At 40.1% G+C, this 16,401-nt stretch overlaps 1 long non-coding RNA gene and 2 pseudogenes across 4 annotated transcripts in view; all 3 read right to left on the bottom strand.

Annotated features, from left to right (window-relative positions):
- LOC137999325 (uncharacterized) overlaps window positions 1-441 on the bottom strand; it is a 2,095-nt pseudogene extending 1,654 nt beyond the window's left edge.
- Window positions 1-16,401, bottom strand: part of LOC137999490 (uncharacterized) — a 107,013-nt gene that overhangs the window by 20,803 nt on the left and 69,809 nt on the right. The window lies entirely within an intron of this gene.
- LOC137999324 (uncharacterized) lies at window positions 8,803-9,626 on the bottom strand (annotated as a pseudogene).

Below are 16,401 nucleotides of genomic sequence, written 5' to 3'. Positions count from 1 at the left end.
GATAGCCACGGCAGATAGCTTGCTTTTATAGACAACATTCCCAAGCATGGTTCTCTAACGATCATTCATCAACCACGCTTCTGGTGACCCGAAAACTACTGAATATTGGCCATTCTCGATTCTCGAATGGTCATTGTCAGTCTGGCTACTTATGTTGACAGCACTTACTCCTATGCTCCGTAAATACTTTACTTGATCCTCCATGAGGCTTACAAGTGGAGAGACAACGATAACAATATGCCCTGGAAGTTCGGCCGCATAGTCGAACATAAGTGGAAGAGCTTCATAAATAAGAGATTTTCCAAATCCCGTAGGCAGGTTGACAAATACATCTTTCTTCTGCGTGACAACTTCTTTAATCGCTACCTTCTGATGCTCATTTAAACTGGGGATTTGGAACTTCGCAAAAGCCAAGGTAAAAGCCTCCTCCAGCGACACCATTATTTTCTTCGAATTGGCTCACAGATAAATTACGAACTGTGATTGGTAAAATGATCTTGGCGAGCCTGCCTCGGGTTTATGTGAGCATGACAAGCTTTTCCCTGGAAAAAAATTCTCAGCAGGCGCCGTAAACTGATGCCGATGTGGGAAAGAGAAAGGTGTTTGGTTGACGACGTGAAATTAATTACACTGGAAGATGATTTAATAAACCAGACAACCTAAAATTCGCGAGGGACACGTTACTGAACGTGAACCAACTCCAGCCGACGCGCGCGAGACAATGTAAAAATCAAAGCTATGAAGATTGCCTTGCGATTTATGTTGAACTTGCACTGAATCCTGCGTGTTATTATTATTTTTTTTTTTGTCTCGGAGATATTAGCACGTATTTGCTTTCTTAAATTCGAGATGAAAGAAAGTTTATTTTGTTGTATTGTATGCCGACTCAAGCGATCTCGGCGCTCTGATAGAGCAGTCGATAACATGTGTTATGGCTTGGGCAGTTATACAACACCGACAATCATTTGAAAGCGTAGAGTTTATATATTTTGAACAAGAGCCGATGCAACATAGATTACTACATTTTGGGAACCGGCCTTCTTCAGGTACAATGAGAGTTTACATTCAGGACTGCTTCCATGTACATATATCTATAAACGCATATTGACGTACTAGTAATACTGGAAAATAAAATATGGTGTTTACAACTAGTAATTTAATTTTAATACTAAAATAGTAACGGGGAAATAACGGGAAAATAATGGAAGAGACTGTAAACAATAAACTGAAATCCAACGTGTTTGCTGAACACGCAATATGCTAAAATTGCGTTTGTAACTGCGCGGATCATAGCTTCACTTAATGTCACGAGAGTTCTACGTTTATTCACAGACTCACATCAAGGCGCATCAAAGAAAACTGATGAAGGTGAAAAGGTTCTACAAAATTTAAGGAAAAATATAACAATATATGATTTCGTCGCTTGACGTAAGAGTAACGCACCGTCACGCACCGCCTCAATTTGTTCCAGTACCACGCGGGAACTTGACTATTTTTAACTTCCCACCATGTTCGCGGTGATACAGCTGAGGATATCACGATGTGGACTGTGGATCTGAGTTAAGTTATTACTATAGGTAATATTCTACTTTGGCAGGACTTTCAAAATTGAATAGCACCATTGTTTTGATATCTAAACCACTCGAAGCGAAGGCATGGAGGAAGTTGGACCGTCGACGGGATCCTTGCCTTCGTGTGACATTTCGAGTCTCTCGAGGGTTCAAAGCGCATCACTTGACCCTCGAAAGCACTGGTATATGCTCAACAAAGAAATCTGTGGGATCCGTCCAACGGAGTTATCCAAAAACGAAATATTTAGGAGATTTCCTGACGAGGTTCAAAGTGTACTAACGCGGGAACTTTCGTTTGAACGCCAAATCGATGTATGCTGCATCAGAGTTTAACAGGCTGCCTACTTCCGTCTACGTAGCTTCCACATTCGGTTTGATTGCCGATCTTCTTCGCCAGAGACCATTCCTCCGGTTAGTCTGATAAATTCGCCACGTTTTATATCAATTGTAAGCCTGCTGAATTCAGTTACTTTAGATTTGGCGCCCGATCGCCCGAACGACTTGCGTTTTGGCGGGAAAGCCTGCTAAAGCTAGGAGGAGCTCAGTTTCAGTTACTCGCCGATAGGACAGCAAAAATCGACTCTCTTGAAGTTAAACTAAGGAATGTTCAAATTCGAATTGTAGATCTTGAGTCGAGCATGGAAAACAAAGTTGACCAACATATCCTAATAATGATAATGATAATGATAATGATAATAATAATGATAATGATAATGATAATGATAATGATAATGATAATGATAATGATAATGATAATGATAATGATAATGATAATAATAATAATTTGTGAAGTGAAAATTTAGCTTATTATGTGGAGCCAAGCTAATAAGCAAAAGATCATTAGGATAATTTGTCTTTTGTTTTGTTTGTTAGTTTGTAAATTTTTACTAAACCCATTGACTCCTGGGAGTTAACTTTGTGTAACGCCAGACGATTTTCTACTCATTTTGTACTTTGTAATCACCTCATAGACCATACCTTGTCGTGGTGTGTGCCTCGATGCCCCGGAGCTAGCCCAATGAGAAATTCAGCATAGGAAAGTGCTGTTTGTTGTTTTTGAGTAGAGGTCAGACTAAAACAGACTACATTTGTGTAATAGAGCAGAATACAGCCTTAGGCTGCTAGCTGGAAACCAGACCTGAAGTACCGGTAAGTGTAATTCGATCAAATAGATTGCTGTGTTTCTGTTTGCTACATTGATCAGTTTCAATGTAATCTTTAACAGTATCTATAATATTAAATTATTATTGTAAAAAAGATTGCATTTGAAATAATTTCTTGTATGTGATAGTCTGTTTTTCACTTTTGTTATCAAAAGGCACAACCAGTCTCTTTTTAATCATTGTTGTTTTACCCTAATGAATTCTGTCTTTCTTGGGTAGTCAGTCCAGTTTTTACTGTTGTTATCTGAAGGCAGAACCAATTTTGTAATTATTATTATTTTGTACTAATGAGTTCTGTCTCTCTTGGGTAGTCAGTCCAGTTTTGGACTGTTGTTATCTGAAGGCAGAACCAATTTTGTAATAATTATTATTTTGTACTAATGAGTTCTGTCTCTCTTGGGTAGTCAGTCCAGTTTTGGACTGTTATTATCTGAAGGTAGAACCAATTTTTGTAATCATAATTTTGTACCAACTGGTAATTTTGTCTCTCAGTCAATTTCCTATGTACTTGTGTAACCTGAAGGAAAATCAGTCAACATAAATATCCTTAATTTTGTTTTCTTTGACACAGGGCCAATCCGCAAGTGATAGTATAGTCAAATCTCTTCAAAGCTGGTGACGAATCGTGATTGTGAAAGAGAAGAGCTGACCATTGAAAACAATAGCTAATAATTATAGAAAAACAGCGAAACACTTTCCGTTTTATCAACATATATTCCCCTAACATGTTCTCCTCGACCAAGTCCCCACATGATCAACCATTTGGGCGATCATCGACCCCTTCCATTCCTTTTTGGAGAAGTAACAAAAGGAGAGGAATTAAAGCTGGTAGCACAGTTTCATGAAGGAAAGGGACAAAGTGTAACTCTGTTGACGGCTATTAAGAAAAAGGAACTGGACAAACCTCTTTGGTTAGGCACTGTAAAGGGCATCTGCGAAGCGCTTAGTCACGCACATCTCTGTGAAATTCTACACAACGATTTAAAGTGGAATAACGTTGTGTTAGAAAAGCAAAATGAAGTGCAGTGGAATCCTGTGATGATCGACTTCGGAAAAGTCCGATTCATAACAGATCCAAAACCACTTTTGTCTCTGAAGGCTTCAAGTCAAACACTTTTTTTCAAGAGACGCTATCCCCATATCACTCCTGAGAGTTGCTAAACGAGTAATTTTGGAGAATCCGGGCTGATAAGTCGAAAATGAAGACCCCGGGGCAAACGCCCTTCGATCGATGAACTCATCGCTGTGTTGGAATAGGAGAACGCCCTGGGATTACCAGAAAAAAAATAGTATTAATGCACCACTTTTGTTTTTGTTACAGTAGCTTACAGTTAAGTCTTTTTCGTTCTATCAAGGACATTACCTGAAATGACATTGACATCTCGTACGAGTTAATCTCATAAACAGAATGTAATTTTTAACGTTAAATTCTTCGTTTTGGATTGCCAAAGATGCCAATATACAAAGCTTACGTAAATTGAAAATAACTGAACTCAAAAAGCGAGTTGTTATGCGTATTTGCCACAGTGTTGCAGAATTGTGCGAGCGAGAATTACTTTAAAATCCTTGCGAGAATTGCTGCGCGCCACACGAGCTACGCTGGGCAAAGTCTCTGGAAAACGTTCCCTGAATGACGTTTTGTGGATTTATGCTTCTCCCTTGTGACTTAAAAGGTGTAAAAAAAAGTAACCGAATATTTCAGAAGCGGACTCTGATGCGATATCTGCGACACCTAAACTTGTGAAATGAGTTCTTGAGTTACACTTAATGATTAGCTAAGGGTGATTTCAGATCACCGTAAGCTCCTTTGCATAAATTTTTTGTCGGCCTAAGCTCGTCATGGAGGCTGTGATTGGCTGAAAAGGGGAAAGGAATGTGGTTCGGGTTTAAGCAGCCGGTTCTTTGGGGGAAGCGTCCAAAAAACGGCTGCGAAGGAGACTACATATCTCGGTGAGCATTTGGAAGTCAGCCAAGCGTGGTCATTGCACGCGTGCTGAATAAGAATGCTGTATAATGACAGACTAGAAACAATAGACAACTCCCAAAGCACAAACTCAGCCAAAACGCTAAAAATCTTCAATGCTTACTCAAGTTTGGGCTTACTGAAGATAATGTCACAGTTTTTCAATGACCATCAAATTCAGAGTCCGGATAGTTAGTTAATCAATTGTGGCCCTGAAAAAATTTGAAGGAAAAAAAAACTAGGAATTTTTATAATTTAAGAAAATGCTTTTTTCGTGAGAAGGACTCTTAAACGCTAACAAACGTCAACAAATAGCGAAAACTATAATTTCTGTATGTTTGCTTTGCTCGAAATCGCGCGCATTTATAAGGCCCTAACGCGTTTTGCTGACTTACAAGGACCCATCTGGTGCCCAAAATAAAAGGATGAATATCATAGTTTATTAGATATAATCGTGTAAAGTTTGCTTATCATTTTCGCATAAATTATGACCTAAATTTAGAAACAGCTGAATTTCTCGAATTGGGTCTTTGCAATTTTGGTGAAACTCTGTTCAGCGCAAGGCACTAATGCGTACTATGTGTAGCCGAGAGATTTTCACGAAAAAATACCGATAACAGCAGATTTTCGGCACAGACCTCAAAGTGGCGTGGCATTATAACCACGTGACATTTACTCCGATCGCCAAAAATTTTATGTTATATTATAGATTGATCTATATGTTATCCATTCTATGTGTTAGACTTTTGATAAAAGTAAATGTGGGGATACCAGAGGGCTTCAAAGTAGGACGGTACTCCCCCCAAAAAACTGGGTCGAGTCACCTTAAATAATTGGTCTTACACCGTCATCTATGCTTGGTCGACTTCAAACGCATCACTTACTTACTTAGGTCCTTTTGTTAGGTAGTCAGTGATAACAATAATTACAATAACAATAATAATAATAGTAATAATAATAATAATAATAATAATAATTATTATTATTATTATTCTAACGAACATTTCTATACATGTATGGCCTATACAAATTGCCCTAAGAGCTTTACAATTCTCAACCTATGTTTCTAGTGTCAACAAATCGCAAAAGAGGAAAAAAAATCATAAAATAAATAAAGCTGAGTAAACCAAAAATTAATTAAAATATGCCTTTAAAAAGTTGTGTTTTCAGCTTAGTCTTAAAAATACTTAATATGCTGTCTATCGCACGTAATTCAGATGGAAGTTCGTTCCACAGCTAGGGACCACAAACAAAAAAGGACCGCAGTCCATAAAAATTCATATTATACCTAGGCAGGTTTAGTCTAATCGCATCAGTGGAGAAGCGTAGTAATGTACTAGACTTGTAGACAATCCAATAATTCTTGTAACACTAAGGGGCTAATCCATAAATACATTTAAAAGTAAGGAGATTTATCCTATAAACTATAACTCTAAGTAGCCAGTAAAGTTAGTAAACTTCTTTTAAAACAGGAGATATGCGTTCGTGTTTTCCTAGTCTAACAATAATACGTGCAGCACCGTTCTGGACCTTCTGCAACTTCGCAACCAAATGCTTGGATGCATTATACAAAAAAGAGTTGCAATTGTCTATTTTACAGAGACACCCAACGACGGTTTCCCCCTAAATACATTTAAAACACTTTTTAGGCTATCCAGAGTACTTTTAGATCTCTAGAGATGCGTTCTAAGCGGTGTTGTAGAATTTGTATCTGATTGGTCATCCTAGCGCAACTTGAGTCTTTTCGAAATTACAAGGGCTTCAGTATTATTTTCCCAAAAATTGTAGATGCAATTTAAAGATTTACGAAAGAGAGAATTTTTTTATTCCTTTCTCCATCACATTTTTGATTCCGAAAATTTTAGGTTTCCTTTCTTCAACGAAAAATAGCCTGACCTGGAGAGTGAAATGTGAAAGACTATACTTCCGATAATCGGAAGGATTTTTAACCGTCCTCAAGCTATAGAAAATTCTAGGAAATTTATGCTTTTCTGAACAGGTATTTAACAGAAAACAGTTGTTGAGTGCCACTGATTTTAGATAGAACTAACGCGACAAGATGACTGATTTTATAGCATGTATAGCGTAATTTGGAACCCTGGGGTGTGATGAAGACGCTACAAACTTAGTTACTAAAAGCCAATACGACCTACAATGATCCAGAGCAGCCCTAAATGAGCCACGTCGACATCAAACATAACCCAAAACCAAGCGGCCATGACATAAAAACGTCACTGCGTTCCGCCACAGAGAAAACGTGTAAGTTCTAATCAGCAGAAAGGCAACAACACGTTGAAATAGGAAGGACACGACCAGTTGTGTTTATTGGGGACGAGAAAAAGCTAACATACAAGAAATAAAGTAGTGGCGGAGAAAAAACGAATTACATCACTGTAAACTACGAGACTAAACGTAAACAGCATACTAGAAAAATTAAGCTCGGCAAGGTGCGAGCGGTAAAACTGGCTGTGCTGAGTGACTAACGCAAGAGGCGACAAGGCTTAAATACCGAGGTGTGGCGTAAAATCCCTAGAGGATCAAACTGCGGCCATTTACGCAAATTCCGAACATAAACACACAAATCGAGATAAGAAAACATATGTTTTGCGTCCTACTCGCAGACGAGGTGTATTGGCTCTGTAAAGCATGTTCTTACATTCATTCATTGCCATGAAATGCGTTTAGCAATAACTATAACATTTATTATTTATATTGCGGCTTTTCTATAAAATATTCAAAAGCGCATCACAATAGTAATTAACAACTAAATTTTACAAATCTTCCTATCAAAAAATCACAAAATATTTACATTAAATGAGTAAAAGATAATTAAAAATATAGATACAGATATACTAAGATAACTGAAATGATTCCTTAAATAAAAATGTCTTAATTAAAGTTTTAAAAGATTCTAAGTTCGTTGCTTCGCGCGCGGACCTTGGCAGCTTATTCCAGCTTATTTCATATTGTTTTCTTAGTTTTCGCACTTGGTCTTTCCAACAAACGACCATTGTCGTTGCGCCTCAAATTGTAGGACGAAGGCTGTTGAATACTAATAAAATCTGAAAGGTACTTAGGTGATAGGCCATACAAAATTTTAAAAGTTATCAAGAGTATCTTATAATGTATCCTGGAGCGTACTGGTAACCAATGTAATTCTGCGAGTAGAGGTGTTATATGACAGAACTTGTGCGCGCGATATAAGTCTTGCACTCGCATTCATAACACGTTGCAATTTCATAGTCTGATATTCCCGGATTCCATATACAAGGCTATTATAATAATCCAATCCCCTACTGATAAAAGCATGAGTTAATTTCTCAGTTGATTGACTTCTGCATGGCTGATACGGCTTCGACTTCACTGGAAGAGTCAGAGGGCTTAAATAACAAATATAACTGTGTATCGTCCGCATAAGTATGAACGGAGGGCAGATGGTGTTTTAGAATCTGGAACAGCTTACTCACGTAGATGGTAAATAAAAGCGGGCGCAGGCACGACCCTTGAGGAACTTCACACTTCAAATCAAACGGCTTTGAGAGAGTTCCGTTGATAGACACTTGCTGCAATCTGCCCTTAAGGTAACTCTCAAACCATGAAAGTACTTTCCCCAGCAATTCAATTGTTGACCTCAATCGTTCCAGAGGGATCTCATGTTCGACGGTGTCGAATGCAGAGCTTAAGTTGAGAAGCACCAGCAGCTTAACTTGACCTTTATCCATCGCCATTAGGAGATCGTTCTTCACCTTGAGTAGTGTGGTCTCAGTGCTATGATGTTGGCGGTAAGAAATTTGCAATTCTGAAAACAAGCCATTGACTAGTATGTGCTCCTGCAATTGTACTGCAGCCGCTTTCTCTGTGAGTTTGGACGTGAACTGTAAATTACACACAGGCCGAAAGTTCTTGTTTATCAATTGAAGACCAGGTTTTTTGAGCAGAGGATGTAATACTGCCCTTTTCCAGACATTTGCCAAGTAACCATGCTCTAATGATACGTTCACCATCCTACTAATCACTGGAAGTAACTCCTCTATGTAAAATAACAAGATGGATGACGGAAGAGGGTCCAGAGTACATGTCTTCATAGAAGCCACAGCCATCTTCCTTACAGCCTCTTCGGAGAGAAGCTGAAACTCTGATAGCGTGACAACGTCATCACTACTCGATCAACCGTGAGGCGCCGCTCAGTAAACGCAGGAGAGACCGTGTCACCAGCTACCTTTGACCTAATAGCCACTATTTCATGGATGAAGTATTCAGCCATCTTGTCCGCTTGCAGATTTAGTAGCCTCTTGCTAGCCTGGAACAGCTTTGATTGGTCCGAACTGTTCTCGTCAATGAATTCCTTGTAATAAGTACATCTAGCTTCATTCATCAAATGTATGACATAATTTCGCTTAGCTTTAAATACTACAAGATCTGCTTGGAGGCCACTTGCCCTCCATCTTCTCTCAGCCTTCCTCCTGTCCCTACGAGCCTGAATTATGTCTTCATTGAACCATGGGGGCCTGGGTCGAGTGGAGACACGACGAGAGCAAACGGACGCGTGATCATCTAACAGTGATCTTAAAGTCGTGTTATAACAGTGGAGCAGCATGTTCAAATCGGTAGGCGGGTCTTGATATAGCTGAGACTTGCGGATATCTTCTTTCAGTTTAGTTATATCAATTGATTTGAGTTTCCTGTATTCAGCATGTTTAATTCTTAGCGGAGGCTTCGCCACACTTAGCTTACATATCACGGCAGCATGGTCAGAGAAATATCTCTCAGGAAGGGGCTCACCGTCCACAATATCGTCAGCCTGCCATGTGATAATTAAGTCTAAGGTGTGGCCATGTATGTGCGTGGGTCGGTTGACATGCTGTACCAGACCCATAGAGTTCAACAGGTCCTTAAGAGGATGGTGTCAGCGTCTGATGGAACGTCCATATGAATGTTAAAATCATCACATATTAACAGTAACTCATTACACATGACTAACGACTCGAGATAGACTGAGAATTCATGAAAGAAAACACTCCTAGTCACGGGATGCTCCGCAGAGTATGTTGGCCTATACACGATGACAACACGCAGGCGAACAGATCCGAACACCACAAGGCATTCCGACGCTTCAAACGAAGACCGCTCGGCTGTAAACACTTTGTTTACATCCAGACCGCCCCGATATAATAGCGCAGCAGTCCCGCCACCCCTACGATCAGCACGAGGACAGTGGTAGAGCTTCGAATAACCGGGAAGAGTGAGCTCACTTAAAATCGCAGGGTCAAGATCATTGAGCCAGAACTCGCATATCGTAAACAACTCAGCCCTCAAATCACATACCAAGTCCACGAAAGCCGTTTATTTATTTCTTAATGATCTTGCATTCAAACTGCACAACTGGAAGGTTTACATTGTTTTTTTAATCCCCTTTCCATCGCATTTTTGAATCCGAAAATTTTAGGTTTCCTTTTTCTACGAAAATTAGCCCAACATGAGGAGTAAAATGTGAGAAAGTAAATTTTAGAAAATGGTAGGACATTTATTACATAAGCTTCGAAAATTTTACCTGAATGGAACGGTCATCTAGAAATTTCTAGATGGAGTTAAGTGCGCAAACATGTTTTGCAAAACGATTATAGTAGAAGGGAGTTAACCATCCAAAACATCTTTTGTTCATTGGCCGACTTTTGTTATGTAGTAGCGGTAACGTTATGCAGGCCGACTAATAAAGGCAAGTAGTAAAATCTTTGTAGCTGAGCGAAAAAGGCCAATCGAGAGTGAAATCTGGCTTCGTGGCTTTTTGATTGTCATCGTAGTCGAGCCCGCAACATTTAAAAAGTACTGCCTTTGCAAATTGATTGGCACCAAAAAAGGGAGCACTTTCCAGTTTAATTTATTTCTTTAACTCATTCTGCATATATTACATTTCGCATAATTATGTCATACCGCAAGTTATGGCACATGCCGCCCCGCAACTTCATCCCACCTCTTACCCTCACCGTCCTCCTGTTATCTGATACTTAGTGGTGAGAAATGCTTGTTTGACATGGAACACTTTTGTTGTTTTATAAGCTTCTCTTCGTTAAAACTTTATATTAATGGCCCCCAAAATTAATACAATTCATCAAGTACTCGTGTTTCTTGACTGTCGGGGCCAGGTTTGACAAATAAATTTAGTTAAATAAACACAGGAAGCTTGAGTGGAATTTTGTATTTTTTTTTTAAAGGGTACCACATTCAACCCCAGCCCGTGCGCCAGGTACCGCCTTTTGATTTGTTGACAATCGTCACCCCATTGGTCTCAGGGGAATCTACATTTCATCAGGTTACGGGTTACGAATTACGGGTTATACTTTTTGAAGCTCGATCGAGAATTTTTCTGCCTTCTGCCAAGTCTTGCGCGGCTCTATTCTGCTGCCGCCTCGCCATCCTCGCGTCTTCGCTCGGATGGCTCGTTGGCAATTAGGTAATGTTGATTGGTTTGCAATTTTCAAAGGGATTATGGGTTTTTCTGTTCCGTCAATCATCTGAGTGGGTACGGTGCTTATGCAAATCACGAGGCAACGCGTGCAGTCGCCCAATTTTACCCGCTTAAGTGCCTAAAATCTGTCCCTTTTAAGTGAGTTACTGCAACACTATGAGCTATATTCCTCAAGAAGATAAATACCTAATCATTTACAAGTGCTTACAATCATTCATTTGTAGAATGTTGCTGATTCAGCCGGGCCTTTATTTTTTCATACTACGGAACAGGTTACTTATCAAAACACTTTTAGTTAAAGACACAAGCCAGATCCAGAAACAAACTTATCACATCAAAAGAAACTCTAAACTTTAGCACACTCATTAATCTGCGATAAATACTAGCCTCCAACAATTGTATAACAGTACAAATAGTAAGCATTGACCACTCGCCAAGCGCTATGATCATTACCCTAACGCGAATATCCTTAACAGATTTTCATTTTTGTACATCATAAGTTGTGATCAGCCGAATTTTGTTTCAATTTTCTTTATACAGCAAACTATCAAGGTATGCTAGTTTTCATTTGCAAGAGATGAGTAAAATGTTGTCATCCATCAAGCAGAAGGGACGGTTTTCTCCTGAAAAGCTTTTTTGGCAACGTTTCTTGTACGAGGTTAAGAAAAAAAAAAAAACTAAGAGAAACTCTCCAGGGCACGCAAGACAAGACAAAAGCGCCAAACACAAGAGCGTGAAAGGGTAGATTTTTTGTAGTTTCAAAAATGCTTAGTTTAAAACATCTATATCACTAATGTAAAAAATTCAAGCCCAAAGTAAAATGTCTAGGATAAAAATGTTAAAAAAAACAAAACGACATGCAAGTTCTTTGCTTTTTTTCTTTTTTTTTTTTGTGCGAAGTTAAGAAACTCTCCTGGGCACGTAAAACAAGCTAACTGCACGAAAATTCAGAGTTGACATGATTCAGGTTGAACTTTTGTAGTTTCAAAAGAGCTTATTTTAGCATAACATAAATAACATAGTCAAACCCAAGTCGTCAGGAAAAAAACATTAACAATGCATTAAGCGACTATGGTGTAGTTAGTAGATCAATTGCATTTCAAATGGCCATTGTGATGAGATTTTCGTAAATGAGGTGGTGGTGGTGGCCGTGTTGAAGAGAAGGAAGCATAAAATGGAATTTAAAGACTGTCAGTCGGAACAAAAGGGATTGGCCTTCGTGGAAAAGGACAGAGATGCTACGCAGGTGGCTATTAGTAAAGGTTTAAATGCCTGTGAGTTCTAAATTGGAAGAAAACTTACCATAGTGGAGAACAAGTAGCGCAGATCAACGATTCGCAAATGCTTCTTAAGTAGTACCTTCTGTGAAGACGCTGATGTGAATGCACGCTTCACCCACCCAGTACACCTCTTTTATTGGAATTTATTTTAACTAACCAATCAAAGTTAACTTCGAAATCTCCTGTTACAAATTTTATCTCTCGTTTTTTTTTTTCTGGGCACACTTTCAGGTTGGAACCTAATATGGTGTACCTTGCATGGTGAAAACAAAAAATGATTAGAAAGGACTTTATTGCGAGATCTAGATAAACATACCTGTCTAATGATACAGGCTAAATATAAAGATAAGCTGAATACCAGTACTGAATACTATACTTTATAAAATGTGATTACGCAACATAGGACAGAACACTTCCTGGATTCGGAAAGAAATCTTTATCAATAAAAAACAGCCGCCGTCTCAACAGATCAAATTAATGGAATCAACAGGCCATTTATGAGAAAAGGTCAACACGTGTATTACATAATACACATCTTACGTAAGGATTAAGCGAACGCTGCGTTTTAAATGTCACTCTTCCTTTGAACTAAGAAAAGAGTAGACTAAGATATAAGACCAAAAGAACAATTAACTGTCAAAGTATTTAGCCCGTGTGGACTAATTGGGGTGGGGGGAAGATTATCTAAAAGTGTCCTTGATAAGACGCGTGTTAGCAACAAAGAAGAAAACCTCTCAATAGATGTCCTCTGCGTCTTAGAAGAAGGACGCAAAAGCATAATATCCTGGCGTTATTTCAACTTGCGCTATATACGTTGGATTGCGGTTGTTATTGGCAACTTCCACCCGAAAACGATTAAAATAAATGATACAGTTTGTGCTGTCTTTTACAGGGCACGTCACATATAAGATTCATTCCAGGCCCCAGTTATTCAAAAGGTGGATATACACTTATTACTGGATAGCCTGTGCCTGGCTCTCAGATAGTATAGTGGGGACGTATTAAACGAGCAAAGCGAAAATAAGACGCGCGCGACTTGGGAGCGGTGGCGGCGGGAAAAAATGGGAGAGAGAGCCCGTAAGCATTTTTTTAACGACCCTCTTCCGCCCATTTTTGTCACCTCTGGATCTGGCTGTCAAAACTGTTAACACTTCAGTTAGATACAATCATTCTCAAGTTTCTCGCGCGAGCATTTCGCGCGACGTGCGAAACATTCTCCTTGTGCGAATGTGTGGTAATCCATGTCTTCGAATTCGTCAACGGCATCTGCGAATCTCGCGCTCGATCGTTTAAAGTGCTGCAGGCTTTGTACAAAAAACCTTACTTGTATCGGAACAAAAGTTCCTCGAATTTCTTTGTACAACGTGGTCAAAAACAAGGCGTTATTGGCGTTTACAGGCACTGAGAGTTTAGTGTTAACTGACGTCGTTGAATCTCTAGGTCATAAGCTTCTCAGGAACGATCAACTTTCACAGGTCAGCTGTTTGACCTGTGTGAGAACCTTAACGCGTTTATATGCCATTTTCACAAAGCTCGTAAGTGGGTCGAACGGCGGAATTTTTTCGAAAAGACTGTGCAGCAATTCGCCAACTGGAATTTCTCCAGTGTCAAAGCGAACGCGTGAGGATGGTGCGCCAGGAGCAACAAACTCTCGAAGATGCCTTGCGCTAGCAGGAAAAAAACAGGCTTACCTCAGGCACCGTTGGCTGACAACATCAGTGAAAATTCAAATCCTTTGGCGGGTATTTCTTTTCTCGAGAATGCAATTGATTCTAGAAGAAATATATCCGCCACGGAAAGTGTACAACAGCCACCCACGATCACAAAGGTGAGATTTCCTGTTTGTTGAGAATCCTCTTAAACTAATATTTTTTAGCTCGATGGAGATTTGTATTGCGAAGGAGCAGTGCCTTAATTTTTCATTTCACCAAGACTTTATTTCACGGCATATCAGCTTAATTCAAGAATAAAAGGCCATGTTGATTTCTTCTTTTCTGAAATATAAGCTTACTGACTTACTTTATAACTAAAACCATTGTTGTGGTCTTTTAATTAGCCGCTTACCTTTGGATACATACAAGTCTTTAATAGAATTTGAATGATGTTGTAGTCAATGTTGTAGTATTCCCGAGAGTAATAAAGTATCCAAACAAACAGATTTAACTCAACCAATTTCATTGCAAACGTAACATGGCCGACGCTATCAAAAGCACATGGTTTTTCCTATCCCAACATACTTAGCGGCCCAATACATTACGTCTCCCCTATCCTCAGAAAAATGGTCTCTTAAAAGAATAAAGAAATCTCCACGAACAATAAAGTCAACTATACTAACGATGAAGTCTCTTCTTCTAAAACTTAAATGTTCAAACTGTATATAGTTCTGAAGAGAGAGAATCAGTGTTCATGTTCCCCAAAGAAGATTAACAACATAGTCTCTTAATCTCTCTGGCAATCTCCTTGTCCTCTGGGGTCTCAGATTCCTTAATGATTCTGGTGCCGCTCCACCATTCTCCTGCAGATTGGGGCACTCCCCGCTATCCAGCAGCCCGGCAGTCGATTCTGGTACGGTTTGTTGGTAAGGTGATGGCACAGGGTCTAGTTCCTGCTGGGGTGTGGGGGGTGTTGACACAGAGTCTGACCCTTGTTGGAGTGTGAGATCTCCCTCTCTAATGTATTGCTTCACATGACTTGTGTTTCTGGAATACTGGTTCCCTGTTGGACTTTCTACCACGAGGCTGTTCCCAGTCTTGCTGACATCCTTACAGGGATTTGGGTTAAATGCTGTGCTGAGTTTGTTAGTCTTGTCTTGTTGGACAAGCACTTCATCACCCAGTTCAATGCTAGAGGGGCTAGCCCTGCGGTGTATGTCTGCGTAAGCTTTACTCTTAGCTTTCTGCTCAGCATCGCGATCGTGTAGTTTATAGTCATAGGCATGGCCGATGCTTAAATCAGGGATCTTCCCCTTGACTTTTCGGTTAAAAAGTAGCTCAGCGGGACTCCTTCCAGTCACATTATGGGGAATGCTTCTGTAGGCAGAGAGATACCTCCTTAATTCTGCTCTGCATGGTTTGTTCTCTGCCTGAGCCATTTGTAGTCGTTTCAACAGTGACCGATTCTGTCTTTCGACTTCTCCTTTGGCTTGGGCCCACTTGGCAGTAACTTTCTGATGTATAATATTATGCTGTTCACAATATTCCCTAAATTCAGTCGACTTGAATTGTGGACCATTATCGGACTTGATGGTATTTGGCAGCCCATGTCTGCAGAAGGTGTCAGCCAGACGGTCCATTATCTTTTCAGCGGTAGTGAACTGCATAACCTCGACTTCGTAAAATCGGCTGTAGTAATCAGCAATGACCAATAGTGAATGTGCAGATGGTAGCGGTCCCATTAAATCTACTGCTAAGTCTTGCCAGGGTCCATCGGGTAATGAGGTCGATCGAATAGGTTCAGGAGGATCTGGTTGTGCCACCAGCTGACACCCATGGCGTGCTCGGCAATGTCTCTCCGCTGCTTTATCCATCCCGGGCCACCACACCTTGGTTCTGAGGTTCTGTTTGGTGCCAACCACGCCCAAGTGGCCTTCATGAGCAAGTGCTAAGGTCCTTGGATGCAACTTACTAGGAATAATAATGCGTGTACCTCTAAGCACGAGCTGACCAATGACACACAACTCCCCCGCCACTGTCATATATTGTCTACACTTTTCAAACCGCCCCGTTGCAATAGCTTTCCTCACCTCTTTCAGCTCTTCATCATAGGCAGAGGCCTCTTCTATCTCACGTGTTGTCAGTGCCGTTGGTGTTGCACGTGCAGCAACAAACTTAACATACTCCTCAGTGCACCGCTGGTGGTTGTCAGGTTCGACCCTCGTATGGAGTAGACGCGACAATGAATCAGCAATGTTCTCGCGCCCAGGCCTGTGTATCACACTGAAATCATATGGCTGTAATCT

Source organism: Montipora foliosa, chromosome 4 (genome assembly GCF_036669935.1).
Source record: "Montipora foliosa isolate CH-2021 chromosome 4, ASM3666993v2, whole genome shotgun sequence".
Taxonomy (NCBI): domain Eukaryota; kingdom Metazoa; phylum Cnidaria; class Anthozoa; order Scleractinia; family Acroporidae; genus Montipora; species Montipora foliosa.
The sequence above is the reverse complement of the archived record's forward strand: the minus strand, read 5'-3'. Positions and strand labels throughout refer to the sequence as shown.